Below are 6,000 nucleotides of genomic sequence, written 5' to 3' on the forward strand. Positions count from 1 at the left end.
TTTCTTAAACTGTTCAACAATTTGCCCACGCATTTGTTGACAAAGTGGTGACCCTCGCCCCATCCTTGTTTGTGAATGACTGAGCATTTCATGGAATCTACTTTTATACCCAATCATGGCACCCACCTGATTCCAATTTGCCTGTTCACCTGTGGGATGTTCCAAATAAGTGTTTGATGAGCATTCCTCAACTTTATCAGTATTTATTGTCACCTTTCCCAACTTCTTTGTCACGTGTTGCTGGCATCAAATTCTAAAGTTAATGATTATTTGCAAAAAAAAAAATATGTTGTCTTTGTAGCATATTCAACTGAAAATGGGTTGAAAATGATTTGCAAATCATTGTATTCCGTTTATATTTACATCTAACACAATTTCCCAACTCATATGGAAACAGAGTTTGTACATTTCCATAGTTTAGTTAACTGAGGTATATAATGTACAGTGTATTTTGTCAACAACTGTATGTGTGTAACGTATTTCTTGTGCCGAGCAATCATAAAACGGCTGCGAAGACGTACTGGCTGAGACTCGCAGTAATCCCGCCTCATGGTGGTAGAGGGCGCTAGTGATCCCAGGGATCATTTTTGCGACTACTCGGCTGCAGAATAAGTGACAACAAGCAGCAACAGTTAGCGATCGTTTATTTTTTCCTTTCGCCTGGACTTTTAACATGGAGGATTACATATCTAAAATAAAACAGTTTTCTAAACTGGACTTACAAAGGAAGCAGGAGGTAATAATTAAAGGAAGTTCTCCATCGACACAGAGAGACTTTTAAAACTGAAGAAAGATAAGGAAGACTTCTATAAACAAGTTATTGATGCTTTTATTCAGAAGGAGCGGCGCATAGACTTCATTTATAAGTAAAGGTAAGACCATAATAACGTTTTTTTTTATAAAATGTGCTTTTTTGTGTGCTACAGTTTGTATGTGTAAAGTTAAGTTAAAGTACCAATGATTGTCACACACACTAGGTGTGGTGAAATTTGTCCTCTGCATTTGACCCATCCCCTTGGGGAGCAGTGGGCAGCAGCGGCTCCGCACCAGGGAATCATTTTTGGTGATTTAACCCCCAATTCCAACCCTTGATGCTGAGTGCAAAGCAGGGAAACATGCTGGTATGAGCTTTTAAACATAACCCGTTAACTGCTGCCAATCAAATAAGATACTCTTTAGGGTTCATATGTTTGTAAATCTGACTGTGATGAAGTCAGTGCCTCACCAGCCATGAACCTCACCGCACGTCACTGACTTCTACCCACTTAGAGGCGAGGCAGCAGCTTGGAATGACAAGCGCTGCAATAGCTACATTACCCGATTATGTCTCCGTTTTACTAAAAGTAGTACATCGACGTTAGTGTGTTCAATAACAATGAGGGATGGACGATCGGGGAACAAGTCGGGAGGACTGGAGCTCCATAGAGGCATCCTCATCCCCTCACCAACCCTCCCCGCAGGGCAATCCCTCGAAAGGACAAGTTTGGATGCTAACATTAGCATGCTAACCTTAACATGCAAACTTTTTGAGCTACTTTTGCTACTGTTTACTTCAGAGTCATATAACTTGGTATGCAACACTTGTTGCTAACAATGGCATGCTAACGTTTTCCGCTATTTTTACACTTTTTTCTCTAATTCCACAGAAATACACTTTAGAGTCATATTACTTGGTATGTGACACATGCTGACTGTTTGCATGCTAACATTAACTTGCTAGCATGCTAACTTTTTTCGATAGTTTTGCAACCGTTTATCCCAGAGTCATATAACTTAGTTGACACTTGTTAACTGTTTGCATACACATTTTAGCATGCTAGCAAGCTAATATTTGCATGCTAACTTTTTCAGCTTATTTTTCACTTTTTTCTGTACTTCCGCAGCTAGACACCTTACAGTCATATTACTTGGTATGTGAGACATGCTAACTGTTAGCATGCCAACGTTTGCACACAATCTAAGTTTTAGCATTTTAATGTTAGCATGCTAATGTTTTAGGCTACCTCTGTAGCTCATTTTGTACGGTCACACTTAAATCTCACAGATTCAGACACTCTGCACCATCTTAAAAGTACGGCGGCTTCCGGTGACCCCCCACCAGAGGTCCAGGGCACAGATAGCAAGCCCATCAACATTTCTAGTTATTATTATCTATAGTGCTATTTTTATTGGTAGTGAAAAGATTTTCATTGTCATTTCTGTGTTACTAATATCTACTTCAGTAACTAGTTCTTTGTGATCATTTTTTGTATCTAATTTGTCCATCCATCCATTTTCGACTGTTGTCCCTTTTGGGGTGGCGGGGGGTGCTGGAGCCTATCTCAGCTGATTTCGGGTGGAAGGCGGGGTACACCCTGGACAAGTCGCCACCTCATCACAGGGCCAACATAGATAGACAGACAACATTCACACTAGGGTCAATGTATTTTTACATATTGTATTTACTGACGTTGTTCTGGTTTGGTTGTTGTTGTCTCTCTGTTTTATCCCCCTCTGTCTTCATTCGTTTTCTTTTTTCTATCCCCTCCTGCTCCGGTCCGGCTGCGCCAAACATTAATATAAATACATTTAATAAAGTCAAATACAAGTAAGGGAAAAAGTGAAGTATCCCACACTTCTCTTTTGTAAAGTAAATCTGTACAGAAAATATGGGCTTCTACATGATCGATGTTAAAAAAAAAAGGTGCCTTGAGGAACGCCTCAGTTATGTAAACCACAATTTTGGACCCCAGTGTTGTTTGCTAGCAAGGTTAACATGTCAATGGAAGAATCTACCAACGTGTTGGTCCAAGTTCCTCTGTACAACAGGAGCGCTCAAGTGTTTTTAGGAGTTTGCTGCAAAAATGTTTGTCTCGCAAGTTTTAAGCCCTGCACAACTGCATCTTCTTGGGATCCAATTTGTCGTATTTGCGTCACTAATGTTTGTGTTGATTGGTCCTCCTTCCATCCCGCCACTCGATGGACCAGGAAGTCTGAGGATAAACGTGATGTGAAGGTGACTGTCAGTCTTCATCGCTAGGAAGTTTTGTTCTAATGTTGACCCTCTTCTGGACACAGATCTGGAGGAGAAGAGGAGCATTACAGACCAGCAGGCGCAGGGACAGCAGCAGGCCGTGCAAGATGGAGGTTGGTCAAAGTGGGTCTGGGGGTCAGACTCAGTACAGCATGCTGGACACTTGACCAGGTTTATTTGTGTCTCGGTGGGACAGCAAGGAACACATTTATTTACTGAATAAAATCGGTGTTGTTGCCTTTGTAACGTTTGATTTGGTATGTTTCTAACCGGGTCAATTATGTAAATATAATGTATTTTATAATGTTGTATTATTGTTATAATTACACAAGATGTGTAAGTTACATGAAAATACCTGAAGGTTGTTCTTTTGAACATCAATATGTGGAACCATTGTCTCGTCGTGTCCCTCGTACTGCAATAATTGTTGTGACACCTGCTTATTTATGTGTGTTGGACACGCCCTTCTACTTACCTTTTGTCCACGATATCAACGGGAGAGGTAGGAGTCCATGCGACGACAGAAATTTGTATTTGTCTCATTAAGAACTTAAGTTCACTATTTCCTGTTCTGTATTATTAAGTTTGTGTAGTGGCTCGACTATTGGCAGAACAAATTGACAACGTCTGTAGTTCCTGCCTCGTCAGATGCATTAACACAAGTGAAGTGCAGCTGAGCAGCGACCCCTGGTGTCGGTCGTGTTCATTAAATTCTACACACAACGCAGAGGAAAAGAACACCGGCTACATAGTATTCCTATTTATGTATGGAAAGTACTTTGTCAGGCATGAATTCCTATTTACATATTATTGAGACCTATTACTGTTATTTTCAAATAACACATTTATTTACAGAGAGATGCTGCAGCAGAGTAAGATCCTCAAGGTGATCTGCAAAAACCTGGTCAAGAAGTGCCTGGAACTCTTCACAGAGCTTTCAGAGGACAAGGACAACTACAGGAAATGCTATGAGCAGTTCTCAAAGAATATTAAGCTCGGCATCCATGAGGATTCCCAGAATAGGAAGAAACTGTCTGAGATGCTCAGATACTACACTTGATCTTCCGGAGATGAGATGGTGTCGCTAAAGGACTATGTTTCACGTATGAAGGACAACCAGAAACACATCTACTACATCACAGGTGAGACCAAGGACCAGGTGGCCAACTCTGCCTTCGTGGAGCGCCTTCGCAAGGCTGGCTTGGAGGTCATCTACATGATTAAGCCCATCGACGAGTACTGTGTCCCAACAGCTGAAGGAGTATGACGGCAAGAACCCGGTGTCAGTCACCGAGGAAGGCCTGGAGCTGCCGGAGGATGAGGACGAGAAGAAGCAGGAGGAGTTAAAAACCAAGTTTGAAAACCTTTGCAAGATCATGAAGGACATCCTCGACAAGAAGATTGAAAAGGTCAGCGTCTCCAACCGCCTCGTCTCCTCGCCGTGCTGCATTGTCACCAGCACCTACGGCTGGACGGCCAACATGGAGAGAATCATGAAGTCCCAGACCTTGAGAGACAACGCCACAATGGGCTACATGACGGCCAAGAAGCATCTGGAGATCAACCCCGCGCATCCCATTGTGGAGACCCTGAGGGTGAAGGCCGACGTGGACAAGAACGATAAGGCGGTGAAGGATCTGGTCATCCTCCTGTTTCAGACGGCGCTGTTGTCTTCAGGATTCACACTGGAGGACCCACAGACGCACGCCAACCGCATTTACAGAATGATCAAGCTTGGCCTTGGCATCGATGACGACGACTCAGCAGTGGAGGACCTCATTCAGCCAGCTGAAGAAGACATGCCAGTTCTGGAGGGAGATGATGACACCTCAAGAATGGAAGAAGTCGACTAAATCTGCTTTTGTGACACATTTTTTTGTAATTTATTTCTAATTTTTTTTCAAAGCCATTACTTTTTTAGAATCATAGGTAGAAACTATCAGTCTTTGTCATCTATTAGTAGCCAATCTCACCTAGTATCTAAAGCTACACCCAGAAATACAAATATTTATGATGCAACTGTAGTATGGTACACTGTAAAAAAAAATTCTGTAAAAAAACGGTCATCTACTGGCAGCTATGGCTGCCAAACGAAAACCATAACATTAAAGTAAAACATTGTAAACCAAATAACGATCAAAAACATATTTACAGAAATTTTCATGAAATGTTTTGCGGAAAAATATTGTAATTTTACAGATTTTTACTAAATTATTAAAATCAACCACCTTTAATAAAGTGACGATGCAAACAGTTCTGCAGAAAAATACCTTTATTCTACAGTTTTTTTCCCAAATTATTACGATCAAACACCTTTAATGAAGTGACAAAGCTGGCAGTTATACAGAAAAATACCATTATTTTACAGATTTTTTCTGAATTGTTAAGATCAACCACCTTTAATAAAGTGACGATGCAAACAGTTCTGCAGAAAAATACCTTTATAGATTGTTAGTATAGACATAGACTTTTATATAACAAGCTACATATTTAATGAAAGATTATTACTGTAATTTTACATGAAATTGAAAGTAATTTAAGAAAACAGAAAATGCTATGTATAATTAATTTGGTATTTTTCTGTAAAAAAAAATAGAAATATACATAGTTTGTCATTACTGGCATATTACTTCAAATAACAGGCGGATTGTTTATTTACAGATAATGTCTTAAATTCTACAGTTTTATAAACTATTTTAAAAAAATAGAAAAATTACAGTAGAAATTCAGAGTAAATTAACCATAAAAATAGGATTTTTTTTTACAGTGTAAGTAAATTATGGTCGTTTTTGATTTTAGAAAACAAAGTACAGTTCCATACAACAAGCTGAAATGGAAATAACAACTAAAGTTAACTTTTTAAACGTGGGGGTGTCCAAACTTTTCCCACCGGAAGCTGTCTTGGCACTAATCGAATGATTCCACTTTGATATCATTCACCTTTTTGGTTATAAAAAATACACACAAAAAACAACAACAATCCAACG

General features: G+C 39.8%; 1 pseudogene; it reads left to right on the forward strand.

The window, feature by feature from the left end:
* The first annotated feature begins 1,375 nt into the window (after nucleotides 1–1,375).
* LOC133652738 (heat shock protein HSP 90-alpha 1-like) lies at nucleotides 1,376–5,500 on the forward strand (annotated as a pseudogene).
* Nucleotides 5,501–6,000: the final 500 nt, after the last annotated feature.

This window comes from Entelurus aequoreus, linkage group LG06, assembly GCF_033978785.1.
Source record: "Entelurus aequoreus isolate RoL-2023_Sb linkage group LG06, RoL_Eaeq_v1.1, whole genome shotgun sequence".
Taxonomy (NCBI): Eukaryota; Metazoa; Chordata; class Actinopteri; order Syngnathiformes; family Syngnathidae; genus Entelurus; species Entelurus aequoreus.